Below are 18,539 nucleotides of genomic sequence, written 5' to 3'. Positions count from 1 at the left end.
GCATGGATAGAGCTTTATAGACAGTGTCTGCATTGATGAGTGGGTATGATTGGTAAGGTTAAAGGTAGCTTATGAGAAAGAACAGAAGAAAGAATTAAATGTTTTAATATTGGTTGTGGAGATGATTATACAACTCTAATTAATATGGTTGAACTTTTGAATTGTATATTAAATATATAACAATAAAAGTATTTAAAATAAGTGATATTCAAATTAAAAATCAATTTTCAATGAAAAAAAAGAAAAGCATTTTCCTCTAGATTTCTCTGACTGGCATTGTTAAATTTGTGCTATGCTCTCCCTCCCAGCTTAGTGAGGCAGGAGGATGTAAAGGCGTGTGTTTTTAGAATACCTTAGCTGTCCTTTTGTCTTCAAAAGAGCAAGTATCCTAGAAGGTAAGGATTGTTAGCTTCCCAGTGCTCTGGTGAAGTTGGGGGTTTATTTACCTGTTTTGCCTTCTATTAGCATTTTCTTCACAGAAAGTGCAGTATAGTATGAGGGTTAGTCAAATATATTGCTACAAAATAATGAAAAACATTGTTAACTAAATATTTCAAAATATGGAGATATTATTTGAAAAACATATTCTCCATATAGGTATATACACTTCTGTTTCCCTCTCTCTAACCCTTTCCTGGTGACTTCTTAGATTTATACCATATTAAAATAGCAGTTTGGGCATCCTGTAGTCAGTGACTCAAAAATGTCCCTTTGAAAGATTCTTTGAGTTTGGGAAACAAAAAGATGTCGGAAGGGCTAAGATTAAGGTTTTAGCATAGATGAGGTAAAAATTTCCAACAAAATTCTCATAAAACCCGGCTAGACCAGAGGGTGTACACTGGTAGAGATAAGAGCTGGAAACACTGGGAATCCAGGACAGATAAGGCCCACAGGACCAATAATGAGAGTAGCAATATCAGGAGGATAAGGGGAAGGTAGGGGACAGAAAGGGGATCCAGTCACAAGGATCCATATATAACCCCCTCCCTGGGGGATGGACAACAGAAAAGTGGGTGAAGGGAAACATCAGACTGCTTTCAGAGGGAAGAATGGACTGATATTTATGGCCTAGAACACAATACCCTGAACAGAAACCAAAGATGTCACGTTTTTTCATCTCGTGGCTAGATATTTTACTTCTACACATACTATGGTCTCTATAATGCAGTGATTTTTATCTGTGTTTTAAAACATTTGTAATATATTATATATACACACACATATACACACAAACATATACAAAGATAAGTCAAAAAATCTTACTACTAGGGTTTTAGTTCATTTCAATCTAGTTAATTTCCATTGGGTTTATTCCTACTTATGGTAATGATGTGTTTCACGGTTCAACTGTGTTCCATTGGGCTTGCAATTACTGTCATCTTAGGCCTATGGTGAACCATCATCAACTTCTGATCAGTAGCTGAGCTCAAACCATTTTTGCCGCCCAAGGACTTAACTCAATTTTATAGATTTAAACAAACCACATTGGTGTGTAGTCAATTCTAACTGGTCTCATCAACCTTTTGGTTCTCAATGGTTCCGAGTCATGTAACTTTTCCCTACAAGCCAGAAAGATTGGCATTAGACCCTGTCAGGAAAATACATAGAGGATATCATTCCCTTATCATGTTCCCCAATATTTAGGTTCTGAACGTACCTTCTCAATAGATTATTTCCAGAGCTGTATCCCTAGTACCTAGTGAAACAAAACACTCATAGTATACGTTCTTACTGTTGTCTGATTCTCCTATGAGACACAAAGCCTTGGTATGATCATCATGAGTCCTGGGATCCACTCTCAGCTCTGTCAGTAACCAGGAGTCTGATTTTGGGAGTATCATTTCCTTACTGTGTGTACACTTGATTTTCCATCTCTATACTTATGAGAACCTCCTAGACCTGGGTCCACAAATTTTACTTTTTATATACTGACAGGACCCTCTTAAACAAACCAAACTCGTCGCCATCAAGTTGATTCTAACTTACAGTGATCATACAGACTCTATAAGACTGACTGGGCAGACTAGAACAGCCCCTTTGGATTTCCAAGGCTTTAAATATTTGGAACAGAGAGCCCCATCTTTCTGCCATGAAGCAACTGGTGAGTTCAACTGTCGACTTTACCTAATTGTGTATGCCAACAAGTATCTGGGAGCCTGTTCCAAACTTACTGCTATTCAGTCAGTTCTGACTAATAGTAATCTTATAGGCCAGGATAGAGCCCCTTCAAATTAGGCCCATGTCTTCCTATGTTCGCTAGCAAGATACCCTGGCTCAAGTTGAGGATGGCGGGCACAGAACTCTGTGGATCAGCTCTAGCTGCTGCACAGTCAGAGACAGTCACAGTGATAGTCAGGGAGCTCTTTGTGTCTTTCCTTTCTCCCATTGTTCTTTTTCCTTCTTCCTCCTTTTTTCCCTCCCTGTATTTTTTATAAATCATTTTATTGGGGGCTCGTACAACTCTTATCACAATCCATCCATCCATCCATTGTGTCAAGCACATTTGTACATTTGTTGGCATCATCATTCCCAAAACATTTGCTTTCTACTTGAGCCCTTGGTATCAGCTCCTCATTTTTCCCCTCCCTCCCCACTGCCCCCTCCCTTATAAACCCTTTCCCACCTTGGATTACAAACCCTATAGAATCCCCTGTAAAATAAGGAGCTCCATTCTTACTGTCCCTGTCTCTCAGCTCTCAGTTCTCAAAGTAACACACATTTCTCCGATATATATATCTATATATGTCAATCAGCTCTTATAACAATCCATACATCAATTGTATCAAGCAAATTTGTTCATATGTTTCCTTAATTATTTTCAGATATTTCTTTTCTATTGGGCCCTTGGTATCAGCTTCTCTTCCACTGCCCTGGTGACTCCTAGATAAATTATACATTTTTACTATTTTCAAATCTTAACACAATTGGTCTATTTTATAAGCCAAGTTATCCAGGTTCTTTTTGTAATTCTGGCTAACAGGGTCTGTATTACGCTGGACCAGTTAATTTCCCCCTTTCTTTTGTTACACCTATTTGTAAGATGAATCATTGACTAGCTTGGTTTCCAATCAGGACCATATTGATATCATGGAGAGAGCCCTGGTATGGTGGACACTCATGGCTCTGCAGCTAATGTCTTTCCATTTCGGAGCCTCAATTTCACATGTGAATAGTCGGGTTTGACGATTGAGGAGTCTTGTTCCTGCATATGAAGGCTCTGGTCATCTAACATACCTGTGTCTTTCCAAAACCATACCCTCATATCCTGGGATTGTGATTGGAAATGTCTCTAATAAAAAGCCTCTTCCTTTATCTTTGATGCTTAATTTTCTCTCATATGCCTCCAGCGTCCTCTGCTTTGGGACCCAGGGAACAGTATTTATGGGCTTTTAATCGCAAAATGCTATCAATTAGTGTAATTATCCTCATGTTCAGTCTTGCCCCTTTCCATGTGTTATTCCCCTCCCACCTCAGGTTTCCTCTTATTTTAATTTAGAGAGCAGATCTCCTGGCTGTGTTACCATAGCAACCAGGGACTAGGGCTAATTAAACCATAGCTGAGTCATTAGACAACTAAGCTGATTATACTCATAGGTTCCAGAATATTGGCTGGAGGAGGGAGTCTGTCAGGAAGGAAAACAAGGCAAGTCTTAGCAGGAGGTACGTGGGCAGCTGAGAAGCTACATGCTGCAAACCCTCTCCTACCTTGCTTCCCTGGTGCCATGCACTTGGAAGTCTATAAATACCATGCTATGTGCCCTTAACCACAAGGCCAGAGGAAGGGGCAACCAGATCACTTTCCCCTCAGGAAAAGAAATCTTTGTAACTTCCTGTGATCATTTCTGTCAAGCATAGGGACTTGAGCATATGTTTCTATTTTTTTCAGAGTTCCAGACTTTTAAATTTGTCCCAAAGTCACCAAAGCAAAATTCAACCCCCAATGCAAAAGTAAAACAAAACAAAAAACCAAACACCATTAACACTCTTGAATTATTGAATTGTATGACATATGGATTATGTGTCAATACAATGGTATACAAACTTCATTTGTAGAACCTCCCCCCACAGTTTTATACATAGAGTGGAATATAATTTCCACAGGGCTCGCTACTCTCTGAATGTCCTCCAAAAGCTCTATGATGATCTATCTGGTCAGAGTCAAACCCAGAAAAAATGAGTAAAACCCAGAGTCCATTCTTTCCAACAGAAGAGGGAAGGCAAAGACAGAAGAATTCTTCAAATTTGTGTTCTTGCCTATGGTTTGTGCTCTCCTCTCTCTCCTTTGCCTCCCCAGAAGCCTCCTCGCCCTCTACCAAATTCGTTGATACCAAATTCACCGTGGCCTCCGATGCCACAACCACCACAGTCTGCAAACCTTCTGCTTCCACCTGGTGCCCCCAAACCACCCTCACTCGTCGGCTTGGCCGAATCCAAGTTCTCTTTGTGCCGTCAGTCTCACCATGCTCCATGGGCTCCTTGGCAGCTTTAGCATCTCTCCCTCACTGTTGACATCTACCAAACCAAACTCTTTGAAGGAGCTAGGTTCCCGGTCGGTCCTCTGCTGCCTCAAACAGAGCCATCAAATGACGCCTTCCAGGGCTTCTTGGCAGTGTCCTCAGACTTGTGAGAGGTGATTCCCTATTTGCAATTCCAACTAGATTTCTCTTCCCTCAATTTCTCTTTCATTGCAGGCTTCCTTAGCATCTTCAAGTGAAGCAAGTTTTGTAAATGTATTTGCCCTTTAGGTTTGCCATTAGGGTTTTAGGGCATCTTGACAGCAGCAGTCTTCTTAAACACCACGTGAAGACTTCCTTGTGTTGCATTGTAGGGGAGGCTGCTTAAAACCAGGGCTTTTACTTCACCACTCCGAGTGCTGGCCTTCCCACCTCCATTGTCTTGATTTTGATCTTTCTTCTAAGTGTGTTACAAGGATATTAACTGGCCACCAATCTCTGTTTCCTGCTTTTCTTCGAAGTTTTTCATTTATTTGTTTATTTTCATTATCAGCTTCTGTCTGAAATTTGAGATATGCTATCCCTTTCCTCTTTGCTGACTAATATGATCTCCATCACATCTTCAAAGCCTCCTTTTAATTCATCCCGAGTGACTTTGTAAGGCAACATTTTGAACAACAGTGTCCTGGAGTCCCAATTTTTTTAACCATTTTATTGGGGACTCATACAATTCTTATCCCAATCCGTACATCCATCCATTGTGTCAAGAACATATGTACATTTGTTGCCATCATCATTCTCAAAACACTTGCCTTCTACTTGAGCCCTTAGTATCTGCTGCTCATTTTCCCCCTACCTCCCCACTCCCCCTACCTCATGAACCCTTCATCATTCATAAATTATTATTATTTTGTCATCCAATTTTTAATGGTCTTTTCTCTATGGCCTCTCTAATTTATTTTCCTTACCAAAGACTTTGTAACAAAATCATTTTACTGGGGGCTCTTATAACATTCCATACATCAATTGTATCAGCATATTTGTGCATATGTTGCCATCATCATTTTCTGATCATTTACTTTCTTTTTCTAAAAAAATCATTTTATTGGGGGCTGATACAACTCTTATCACAATCCTTCCATCCATCCATTGTGTCAAGCATGATTCTGAACATTTACTTTCTATTTGAGCTCTTGGTACCAGCTCCCCTCCCCCCATGATTCCTTGATAAATTATTATTGTTTCCATACCTTACTCTGAGGGCTGTCTTCCTTCACCCACATTTAGCAAAGATTTTTAAACCAGCGAGTTTCAAGGCTTTTTGCCAGGTCATGTCATCAGCAAAGGAAAAATCCACATAGCCAAACATCCTCATCATACTTGCCCTGACATCCATCACAGTAAAATCATTTCTTAGCAAAAAGGTCACTAAGATGAGTTTTAATTCAGGAGCAGGTTGTGGCAGTTCAGCTTCCAACAAAGTGACTGAAAGCTGTAGTTGGGTTACAGCTTCCACTGTCAGTTTCTTGGCTTTGGGAGTGGCTTTTTTGTTTGGCCATTTCATTCTTTGTTTTCCAGGTACTTCTTTGATAGGTTCTTCCTCTTATCCATATTCTTGGCTTTCAAAGGTACCACTTTGGGCAGGCGCTTACCTCCCTCCCCCTTTGGACTGGTTTATAGTTTCTTCCTCAGTCACCTTCATCATCACCCTTGTAGTCCTCCGCCTCCTACTACTCTGAGACAGGAGCAACTGGCTCAAATGAATTTTCTTCCTCATCATCTTTCTCACAGTCATCTTCATCTTCCTCATCACTCTCATCCTTCTACGTATTCTTACCATTCTTCATCCCTATGGCTGATGTAACATCTCCCTTCTTATTGGTGCCAAATGTTGCTTCTGCTTTGGCTGGTGTGACCAACCTCATAGCAGGTGTAACAGCTGCCTCTTTCCCATGTCAGCTGCTTTCTTGGCCAGTGCGGCAGTTACCACCTTTGTTGGTTGGGAGAAATCACCATCTTTGAGATAAAGTTTATTGTGCCAACCTGGCCGATTGGCACATGTGAGGTTAATTGAAGGGTGAAGAGATAAATGGCTCGATGAGCCTCGCCTTTCTAGTTCTTGGGTCTCTTGCTGTCTGATGGTCAGACCAGTGTGCAGCTGCCTTAGCCAGTTTCCTGCTTCAGCTTGCAAGGCTCACTTCCTGCAAGATATCCCTGAGGTGAAGCCACATGGACATACCCCAATGCAGCCCTGGGTGCTGGAGCAGCCGCGTGGAGACCCCTGCCAGCGCCGAGATGCTTACACATTCACTGACTTGGCTTTCCTCCTGCAGTCGACATCATTGTGTCTGTTTTGTGAGATGGAGGAGGACTTTGTGGATTGGTGTCGGACATATGGGCTAATGTTGGACTTGTGGGCTTGGGCAGCACTGGGTTGGGACATTTTCTTGATGCTCACTTAACCTTTATAGAAAACTCTTCTACATGAGTTTCGGTGGATTTGTTTCTCTAATGTACCCAGACTAGCACAGTCTGCTTTGATGGCGTTGTGGCATTCTTCTTTCCCCTTTTTTCTGAGTAATAATAACCTCTTCCACACTGTTTTCTTCTTTAGCATCATTTGACATTGTCATCCTCACTGTCAGCTTCTCCCTTCTTGGAGTGAGAATCATCTTCTTGGGACAACCTAGATTTTTACCAGCCTTGGCTAACTTCATCATGATGGCGGCTTGGAGCAGTGGAGTGTGTGCTGGGTGAATGGTGGAGATGAGCCTACAGGAACTCAAGAGATGCTGATGGCAGCCGCCATGCTTAAGATCCTGCAACATGCAATCTTGGCTTCCTGCTAGAGCTCGAGACTGAGGCAAAAGACTGAGCCTGTCCAGCGATCACCTCTGTAAAAGCCATGACAGAGCTCTCATTACCATCAGCCCCTGAATGGGAACATGGAGGGTGGCGGGGGTGCAGGTGGGGGTGTAGGGGACAGAGTCTTTATTTTAACGTAAAATTCCCAGTCAAATACAGGGATTGGGTCCGAATTTTCCAATAAAATTTAGAGTAACAGATAATCTATTATTGATTTTACCCTGAGTTCTAATTAGGTGGAGCCTTTCTCTTATTTTATTAAAGGATCTCTTTATTAGGGGGTCTTACAGCTCTTATAACAATCCATACATCAATGGGATCAAGCACTTGTACATGTTGCCATCATTATTTTCTAGATATCTACTTTCTATTGAGCCCTTAGTATCAGCTTCCCCTTTCCCCCCACCTTGTGACCCCTTGATAAATTGTAAATTATTATTTTCATATCTTACACCGACCACTGTCTCCCTTCCCCCACGGTTTCTGTTGTTTGTCCCTCTGGTGGTGGTGGTGGTGGTGGTGGTGGTGGTGGTGGTGGTGGTGTGTGTGTGTGTGTGTGTGTGTGGTCATGTGTCGATCATTGCAATTGGTTCCCCCTTCCTCCCCTCTTTTCTCCACATACCCCCTACCCTTCTGATATCTGTATTCCCATTCCTGTTCCTGGATTCCATGTCATGAGATCTTATCTCTTATCTGTACCTGTGAAAATGCTGTGGTCTAGCCCGAGGTGAAAGGCAGGTCTGGGGTCATGATAGTGGGAGTGAGGAAACCTCAAGGAGCCAGAGGAATATTGTGTGTTTCATCGGTGCTATATTTTGCCCTGGTTGACTGATTCCTTCCTTGTGATCCTTCTTTGAGGGCATGTCCCATTGTTTTCAGATGGCTTTTTGGGTCTCTGCACCAACCCCCCCTTGTATTCAATAATGTATTTTTGTTTGTTTTAGGTCTTCTGATGTCTCTTACCTGATCCCATTGACACCTCATGATGGCACAGGCTGGTGTGCTTCTTCCATGTGGGCTTGTTGCTTCTCTGTCAGATGGCTGCTTGTTTAAATTCAAGTCTTTAAGACCCCAGATGCTATTTGTTTTGATAGCCGGACACCGTCCCCTTTTCCCGCCACATTTGTTTATGGACTCATTTGTTTGTCTTCAGCGATTGTGCTGGGATGGTGAGCATCACAGAATGCCAGGTTGTTAGAACAAAGTGGTTGCATTGAGGGTGGGCATGAGTAGAGGCCCAATGTCTGTCCACTACTCAGCCTTTTAATATATGTACATAGGCCAAGACCTCTATTTTTTATGAACTAATGTATTCACATATGTACACACCTATACTTATACCTCTATCCATAGCTTTGCTTCCTGGATAATTCCTCTGTTTCCTTTTACCTTCCTTCTGCCCCCGCATCATGCTCGCCCTTTTCCCACCTCTTAGTAATTCCTCTCAGCTAGATTGCTGTTGCTCCAACATCCCCAGGAACTCTATTGTCCTCCTCATTATTGATTTCAATTCCCTAGTTATTCCCCTGTCGATGGTGTTGTTTGCTTACCGCTCCCTTCCCCTGCCTCCTTCTCCCTCCAAGTCCCTCTGGAACCGTCGGTCCCTTTGCTTTCTCCTCAAGCTTTCTTCCCAAGCCTACCTCTTAATTTTCTGATCTGACAGCAGGAGTGCTGGTGGGTGATTCTACCTGGACTCCATCTTGACTCTCTCCAGGTGGAGCCTTTGTTTAACTTAAAGATTACTTTTTGGAACTTTCTCTAATGATTGGAGAAATGATTTGATGCTCCCGTTTCCAAGTCAAGTCTCCTGCTCTCCTGCCCTGGGGTTTTAGGATTTTAATCACACAGCCACACAAATCAGTTATTTTAATTATAACACTCAAACTACAATTCTTCCTCCCACCTGAACCATACCATCACTATTTCAAGCTCTCATTTTAGTTTATTTAGTGATAAGAGCTCATGGCAGAATTGTTATCACAACCAGCCAGATTTAGCCCTTGAGTATCTGATCACTGATACTCAAAGCTGATTGTGGGCCTAAACACTTGAATGGGAGAGTAAGACTGTCCAAATGATGACAGACCGACTCTAAGCTGGAGATAAGGGACAACTGAAATCCTTGGGGCCCTAGAAACTCACTCCCCATACTTTTCTCCCGTTCCCTGACTTAATATCTGGCCCTATACCATTCAGAGTAGTATGCTAAAAAGGGAAGCAGTTTGCAGTAAGGAAGCTGCCCTTGTTAAGGATAATGGCCTAGGGTAGGACACTACACTTGTGCCTTTAGACTAATTACTACCGTCAAGCCATGTCCCCAAACCCACAATTACAAGCACGTGCTTCCCATTAATATTTCTAGTTCATAAATAGTTAGATGGCACATAGGATGTGCTCTTAGTACTTGCTGCCTTACAGTTCCTCCAGAGAGAACACTACTAGAGGGAGCACACTTAGGCCAAATCCAGTAGCTTCTTCTAGGAAATGACTCTAATTCAAAGCATCTGCCATCTGATTTAAGGCTCCCAGTTCATTCAAAGTCTAGCCCCTCTGCCCTCTAATAGTAGTAGTTGACTGGGGTGCCATGAGGGATGGTAGACCATCAAACCTTAATACTGTTAACCATCAAACCTACATTTCCAAGTTTCCACTCAGTTTCTCTCTCTCTCTCTCTTTCCCTTTGCACCATTTATTGTGTTTACCACTGCATGGAATACTGAATTCCAATGGAGCAGCCGCTGGTAGGTTGTGTCAGAGCATATGGAGTTCCACGCAGATACTTCCACCACTGGGTCTTGTTTCAAAATGTTGTTGTTGTTAGCAACCCTCAGTAATGACCCGTAGGATACTCCAGCCCATGGTCCATGAACAACCTGAAACAAAACAAAACAATAATTCTGCTTGATTTGATGCCATACCCATGATAGGTTGCAGTCAGTTGACTTTTATGAACTAACTCCTGGAAGTAGATAACCAGCCCTGTCTTCCTCTCTGGCTTAGTCTAAGGATGCTGCTAAAATCTGTTTAGTATCATAATAACATACAAACCTCCTCTGACAGCTGGGTGGTGGCTCCTAGGAGGTGCATTCTCAGGAGATAGAACCCAGATCTCCTATACATTACTGTAGCTGGGTGCCTTCAAATAGGATCTGACTCATATCTATCCTATCGAGGTTATCCAAATAACTAATTGCTGACAGCAAGAACCTCACTTTTTGATATGCAGTAGAATGAAACATTCCTGGGTCCTGCCCTAGTCCCACGACTGTGTGTGAGCCCACTAACGGAGTCATGGTATCAGTCCATCTCGTCAGGGTCTTCCTCTTTCTCACTGACCCTCTACTGTACCAAGCATGGCTTCACCGAAAGTGTCTTGCCATATTGTCATAGCAACCAGAGCCTACACAGAGTAAGAGGCTGAAGCAGTCATCAAAGCTTACTGTACAGCAGTCTAGTTAACCATTTCTCTCCATTTGAGAAGCAATGCATTCCTCTTCTTGTTAGGTTTCAAGAGAAGGGCTAATAAGAAGGAGAATGTATTAATTCTCATCTGGAAGGGGAAGTAGGTAGTTAGACTCCTTAATGCTCCAATGCAGTCCTCATATTCTTCACCTCTATGTCTTGAAGTGAGGAGGGATGCTCAGAGGGGCTTTTCTTTTTAGGGGCCATTACTTGTGTCTATATACCAGAATACATTTCCTTAGCACCAAGCACCAGCTATACCCCCATTCTTTTCCCCAAGGCAACACATATGAGTGAACCTCCTGCATCTAGAACAGTATCAGGAATATGGTAGGTGTACTCAGTGCAGTCCATTAACTCCATCTTAGACATTGTAGATCACAGCTTAGCCTCTCTTATCAAAACTACCCGAGCGCCCACAGTCTCAGCTCATGACAGTGATTCCTATTTCATGGAAAATATGGAAGCAAAGGGAGAAAATCCTTCCAAAACTCCACGTGTGCTGCAAATGTGACTTGATACGCTGCCATTCCTCTTGTTACTGTGGATGATCTATCCATGCTTCTATCAAAATTCAGTCCTGTACTTGAATACTAGATCTCTCTTTCTTGTCCATTCAACACATGGTCCTAGCAATGCTGCCATGCTTTCTCCTGGTTCAGTTTACCCCTTTCCTGACTATTCCTATTAGTGTACATACATTCTACAAATACTCCTATCTTAAAAAGAAAACAATCTACAAAACATAAAACCTACATTGTCTGCACAATCCCTCCCATCTGCTGCAACATTCCCTTTCTATTTGCCTTTTAGGGCAAAACTAAAAATATTGCTGTTTAAAAAAAATATTGCTGTTTATTCGTGATTTCTCCATTTCTACTCCCACTCCTCTGGAATCCACCCCAGTCAACCTTTCAATCTCATCACTTTGCTGAAATTACTCATCAAAAGGGTCCCAAATGACCTCCATTTTGCTCAATGTAGTAGTCAATTGTCAGCCCTGTTCTTACCTGGTTTAGTATCACTTATCACTTCTTCCTCTTTGCAACACTTTCCTTTCTGTTTCTTCGTTACCCGCTACTACTCATTTTAACTCCTAGCTACCCCTCATTTCATTGACCTCTCTGTATTGACATCATCCAAGATTCTGCTTTCAGACTTGTATATTGCCCTACCTATTCGTACATCCTGTACCATTTCTTAACTATCATTCCACCCACACAAAGAAAAATCACACAACAGATCTCAAGCCTACTCCTCACTCTGAACCAGACTTATATATTCAGCTGCCGTCTTAACATCACTACTTGGATGTATAATATTTACTCCGAGCTGAAATTCAGCATATCCCAAACCGAATTCCTGACTCTCTGGTCAACTGTACTCCTCCCACGATTTTCTTTTTATCTAAAAAAAATTTTTCCCCTATCTTAAGAAATAGCAACTCCATTTTTACACATGTCTTATTTCTTATGTTTGAGCACACTGGCTTTACTTCTTCCAACACAGACCAGAATGAAGCAATGCTTGATCCTGTACCATCCTCAAAATTGTTTGTATGCTTGCGTCTATTGTGGCAGCCACGGTGTCAATCCATCGTGTTCAGGGCTACCTCTTTTTTACTGTCCTGCTGCTTTACCAAGCCCGATGCCCTTTTCCAGGGACTGGTTTCTCCTGACAGGTCACATCTCCTGACATGTGAGATATGAGGTCTTGCCTTCCTTGCCTCTGAAAACTTTTCAGGCTTTACTTCTTCTAAGAGAGACCTGTTTGTTCTTTTGATGGTCCATGGTACCTTTAACTCTTCATGGGAAAAAACCCCAAACTGTCCTATATATATGTTTTCCGTTTCTAACCAGTATTTAAAATTTTATACCACTGGCTAAATTAATGAACCTATCAATATAATTATATGCCTCATGGGGATGATATTACTAGTTCCTAATAAAATGGTAATGGTATATCTAAAATGGACCAGGGACAAATGTAAACCATAGATATTTGGATGGATTTTGGGTGTGTACTTAATCATCATCCTCATCTAACAACAATTAGTTTTTATGATGTGGCCCCTATGTCATACTTGCCTTCACGAGAGATCACTGAAAATGTGGGTGCTCTAGCAAAGTGTGGTGAAGAAATTTGATATTGCATAGCTATCAGAACGAGTAGCATCTCAGATCTTAAATGCATATCTTAAAATAATCATTTACTATTAGATAATATATCTAGGAAGAATATTCATAAGGAAACACAGGATCTGAAAGACAATATAAACCAACTAGACTTAAAACACATTTGTAGAACACCCCACCTGAAATAGCTCAATATACATTCTACTTTAGTTCTCATGAATCATTCTCCAGGAGAGGCCACATGTTATATCACAAAACAAGTCTTAATAAATTTTGAAACACTGAAATTACACAAAGTGTTTTCTGTCTTAAAAAAATCATTTTATTTGGGGCTCATTGAGCCCCACAATCCACATATACGGCTATTGTGTCAAGCACATTTGCCATCATCATTTTCAAAACATTTTCTTTCTACTTAAGTGCCTCATTTTCCCCCTCATTCCCTCTGGAACCCTTGACAATTGATAAATTATTATTATTTTTAATGTCTTACACTGACCAATGTCTCCCTTCACCAACTTTTCTCTTGTCCATCCTCCTGGGAGGGTCTGAAATATAGATTATTGTGATCAGTTCCCCTATTTTCCCCCACCTCCCTCCTGCCCTCCTGGTATTGCTATTCTCATTATTGGTCCTGAGGGGTTTATCTGTCCTGGATTCCCTGTGTTTCCAGATTTTATATGTCTGTACCTGTGTACATGCTCTGGTTTAGCTGGATTTTATACAAAGTATTTTCTCTGACTACAACAGAGTGAAGAAGAAAAGAGATAAAACCTATAAAATACAGGAAATTAAATAACACACTATTAAACCATTAATGGCTCAAGTACATAATCAAATGAAAAGTCAAAACTTTTCTAAAGTCATATAAAAGCAAAAACATAATTTCAGAAATGATGGAATTCAGCTATAGGAGTGCTTACAGTTAAACTTATAGAAAAAAGTGTCTACATAAAAAATTTAAGAAAATTTTCAAATAAACAGTGTACCTTGACAACTCCAGGAATTATACAGAGAAGAGAAAACTAAGGAAAAATCTACCAGAAGAAAGGAGGTAATAAAGATCAGAATGGAAATAAATAAAACTAAAAACAGAAAAATAGAGTCAGTAAACCTAAAAGTTGGTTCTTTGAAAAGATAAATAAAATGGACAAATCTTAAGCTAGATTGACAAAGAAAAAAGGAAATGATGTAAATGACCAAAAAAATTTAAAAGGAGACATTATAATGAATCTTATAGGAATAAGGTGAATATGACAGAATCTTATAAACAACTGCACAGCAATAGACTCCCCTCGATAAAATAAACAAATTATCAGAGGTACACTATCTAGCCAAATTGACACAGAGGAAATAGAAAATCTCTAGAAATCCAAATCAAATGAAGAGATTGAATCAATGGTCAAGAATTTCCCCAAAACAAAAAGAAAAGTAGTGGACCACCTGGCTTCACTAGGGATCTTTTTCAAAGATTCAGAAAACTGACTCTTTAAGATTATTTAAGCTCTTCCAAAAGATAGAGAGGAAAGGACTACTCCTTAATTCATTCTCTAAAACAAACATAACCCTGTTACCAAAACCAGATAAAGAAAACTATAGGCCAATATCTATTATGAATATATGCGCAAACATTCTCAACAAAATGCCAGCAAATAGAATCCAACAGCATTTTAAAGGAGTCATAAACCTTGACCAAGTATGATTTATTTCAGGAATACAGGGATGATTCTACATTATACATATCAATAGAACAAAGGTAACGAGCCATGTGATCATCTCTATAGATGCAGCGAAACGTGATAAAATCACCATTTCTTTTTTAAAATGGAACATAATCCACATATAAAATCAAATAAAATCATCATTTCTTGATGAAAACTTTAGAGAATATTGAAGTAATAGGGCAATGCTTCATATAATTCAGGGAATATATGAAAAATTCACAGTCAATATTATATTCAGTGGTTAAAGAAATTTCCTCTCAAATTCAGGATGAAAATAAGGGTGTTTACTCTTACTACTTCTTTTCAATATTATATTAGGAATCCTAGTCAGATAATTAAGATAAGACAATAGATTGACGTTATCCAGACTGTAAAACTATAACTAAAATTATCTTTATTAATAGATGATTGATCCTATGAAAACAATCCCAAAGAGTATGCAAGAAAAGTTCTGGAGCTAACAGAATTTTAATAAAGTTACAGGGTACAAGGTAAACAAACAAAGATCAGTTTGATTTGTATACACAAATATGAGGAATCTGAAAGGTACATTAGGGAAACAATTCCAATTACATGCGCATCTAAAAGAATAAATTGTTGCTGTGCCATATTGGTACAGTAAAACCTAGCTATCACAATCTTCGCCCTTCATCTCCAACTGTGCTGGTGTGTCTGTTTCTTTGACTGGCTGACTGTCAATACCGGAATTTGATCTGCTTCATTGACAAACCCTGTCATTCACAATAGACTTTCATTAGTTTACTAAATGGTGTATGCCCCTTAATCTTTGTTTTTTTTACAGGGGAGAGCACGAACACAGTCCCCCCCTACCACAGATTATGCAGTCGAGTTTCCCACATTTGGGGAAATCGCAGGGGTCAGCACATCCACAGTGCAATGGATAAGCCTCCCCCTGGGAAAACCACCTTCCTGATCATGGTGTCTCCCCTGCCAGGTAAGTATAATCTTTTAAAAAATTAACCATTTTATTGGGGGGGGGGCTTTTACAAATCTTATGACAATCCATCATTCATTGTATTATGCACATTTGTACATATGTTGCCATCAACATTTCCAAAACATTTTCTTTCTACTTGAGCCCTTGCTCTCAGCTCTTTCGTCCCCTCCCACCCTCATGAATCCTTGATCAATTATATGTTATTGTTGTTGTTTTGTGTCTTACACTATCCATTGTCTCCCTCCATCCACATTTTTGTTTTTCATCCCCCTAGAGGGTGGGCTATATAGCCAACCTTGTGATGGGTTCCCCGCCCTCACCACCCCCCTATATCACTACACCCAATACTGTTCCTGGGGAGGTTATTTTCCCTGAATTCTGTGTATTGAGAGCACTTATCTGTATCAATGTGTGTACTCTGGCCACATTTATAAGGTAGAACTGAGTCTTGGTAGTGGGGGTAGGGGTGGGAAGGAAGCATTCAGGAACTAGAGGAATGATGTGTGTTTCTTTGGTGTTATACTGCACCCTGGTTGAATTGTCCCTTCGTGGTAACCCTTCTGTGGGGGGATGTCCAGTTGTCTACAGATGGGCTTTGGGTCTCCACTCTAACCCCTTTCTTTCACATTAATATAATTATTTGTTTTGGATCTTGTGTTACCTGATACTGGATCCTACCAATACCTCATGATCACACAGGCTGGTGCGCTTCTTCCATGTGGGTTTGTTGCTTCCCTGTTAATGGCTGCTCATTTAACTTCAAGCCTTTAAGACCCTAGATGCCATATCTTTTGATAGCTGGGCACCATCCACCTTCTTGACCACATTTGCCCATGTACCCATTCTGTCCTCAATGAAGATGAGCATCAAAGAGCGACAAGTTATTAGAATAAAGTGTTCTTGTGCGTTTAGACAGGCCTTGAGTAGACGCCCAAAGTCTGTGTATCTTAATACTTAACATATAAATATATGTACATTGGCCCTTATCCTTTTCATTATAAATTAATACATTTACATATATACATGCCTATAGCTATATCTCTATAAATAGCTTTTGCTTCCTACTCCTTTCTTCTATTTCCTTTCACCTTCCTCCTGTCCCACTATTGTGCTCACCCTCCATTCTGCTCTAAATAATTCCTCTTGGATGCATTGCACTTGATCAAACCCCACCAGGCCTCCTTGCCATCATTTTTAAATCTCTTGTTCCCTTATGCATGAGTTTTGTGGCTCCCCTGTCCCTCTCCCCACCCTGTCATCTCCCATGTTCCCCTGGGACCACCGGTCCTGTTGTTTTCTGCCAGGGATTGTTTGTCCTGCCTGTCTTATATAGATAGACATAGGGCGAAAGAAAAACAAACCCTCCATAGTTCCAGGTCTGTATGCTGACCTTTATAAGTGTTTTCTAATCAGGTCTGATGAGGTGCCAAGCCCTGTCCCCTGAGTCAGAAGTCTATTTTCAGTGTTCACTGGGGATTTGGTTACTCTATCCCCCTGCTTCCCTGTTGTATTCCCTTCTCGTTTCACCCTGTCCTGTAATCTTGAAGTGCACCACAATACCATCCTGCCCTGACACCTCCAATTCATATGATCATTGTTCTCAGTCTTGACTCCTTCCATGGGTTTCTTGTAGGCCATGGTGAGCTCCAATGTCTCTTCTGCTGCTGCTTCACAAGAGGTACCAGGTCTACCCTGAGCACATATGCAGCACCAAGCGCGGGAAACAAAGCAAAATGTAAAACTTTTGTTCATTGAAAGACATTACCAACAAAGGAAAGAAAGAGGCTGCTTACTAGGATTTTATCTTTGGAAACCATACACTGGGTAAGTATCATATATCTATCTAGTCAACATCATAATAACAGACAAAGAACTTGATCACATTACAAGCAAAAGGCTAGAACAGATAAGTGGTAGTTACATAATCTTGTGTCAACTTGAAGACATTAAGAGTGAAGGGATGCAATTCTACCTTACAAATCCAGCTGCACGGGAGCATGTGCATGGGTACACATAAGAGCTAGAATCTCTACCCTCATTTTGGCCTTGGGTGGGGGGGATATCTATCCTGGATTCCCTGTGTTGCGGGCTCTTGTCTATAGCATTGTGCATGTTCTGGTCTAATCTGATTTGTAAAGTAGAATTGAGAGTATAGATACCAGGAGGATTAGGGGAGGGTGGGGGGGAAAAGGGGCAATTGATCACAAGGATCAACCTATAACCCCTTCTCAGGGGGACAAACAACAGAAAAGTGGGTGAGGGGCGATGGAGGGTGATATAAGATATGAAAATATCAGGAGCTTAAGTGGGAAGATGCTTTGAAAATGATGGCGGCATATGTGCAAATGTGCTTGACACACTGGATGAATGTGTGGATTGTGATAAGAGATGTAAGAACCCCCAATAAAAGTATTTTAAAAAGACCTGGAAACACAGGGAATCCAGGACAGTTAAACCCCCCAGGACCAATAATGAAAGTGGCGATACCAGGAGGGTAAGAGGAAGGTTGGGGGAGGAAAGAGAACCGATCACAATTATCTACTATAACCCTCTCCCAGGGGGGCAGATGGCAGAATTGTGGGGGAAAAGAGGCGTTGATCAGTGTAGAACATGAAAAAACAAATTATCAAGGATTCATGAGGGAGGGAGAGTGGGGAAGGGAGGGGCAAAAAACATGAGCTGATACCAAGGGTTCAAGTAGAAAGAAAATGTTTTGAGAAGGATGATGGCAACATGTGTGCAAATGTGCTTGACACAATGGATGTATGGATAGTTGGTGATAAGAGTTGTACAAGCCCCCAATAAAATGATTGAAATATATATAAAAAAGAACCCCTTACTTTATATTCTCATAGCTTCCTATTTTAGAGTCTCACAGTCCTCTGTTCTTTCTTTTTTGTTTGTTTGTTTTTTTTTTTTCCTCTGTTCTTTCTTGCTCTAT

The 18,539-nt window shown here is 40.8% G+C and overlaps 1 non-coding gene and 1 pseudogene across 1 annotated transcript; both read right to left on the bottom strand.

The window, feature by feature from the left end:
* Positions 1-4,070: 4,070 nt before the first annotated feature.
* LOC142433468 (nucleolin pseudogene) lies at positions 4,071-5,150 on the bottom strand (annotated as a pseudogene).
* A 10,289-nt stretch (positions 5,151-15,439) lies between these two features.
* On the bottom strand, positions 15,440-15,603 carry LOC142435319 (U1 spliceosomal RNA). The gene has a single exon (XR_012781395.1). It is a non-coding gene; the product is annotated as a U1 spliceosomal RNA (small nuclear RNA).
* Positions 15,604-18,539: the final 2,936 nt, after the last annotated feature.

The sequence above is a fragment of the Tenrec ecaudatus genome, chromosome X, assembly GCF_050624435.1.
Source record: "Tenrec ecaudatus isolate mTenEca1 chromosome X, mTenEca1.hap1, whole genome shotgun sequence".
NCBI classification, from domain to species: domain Eukaryota; kingdom Metazoa; phylum Chordata; class Mammalia; order Afrosoricida; family Tenrecidae; genus Tenrec; species Tenrec ecaudatus.
The sequence above is the reverse complement of the archived record's forward strand: the minus strand, read 5'-3'. Positions and strand labels throughout refer to the sequence as shown.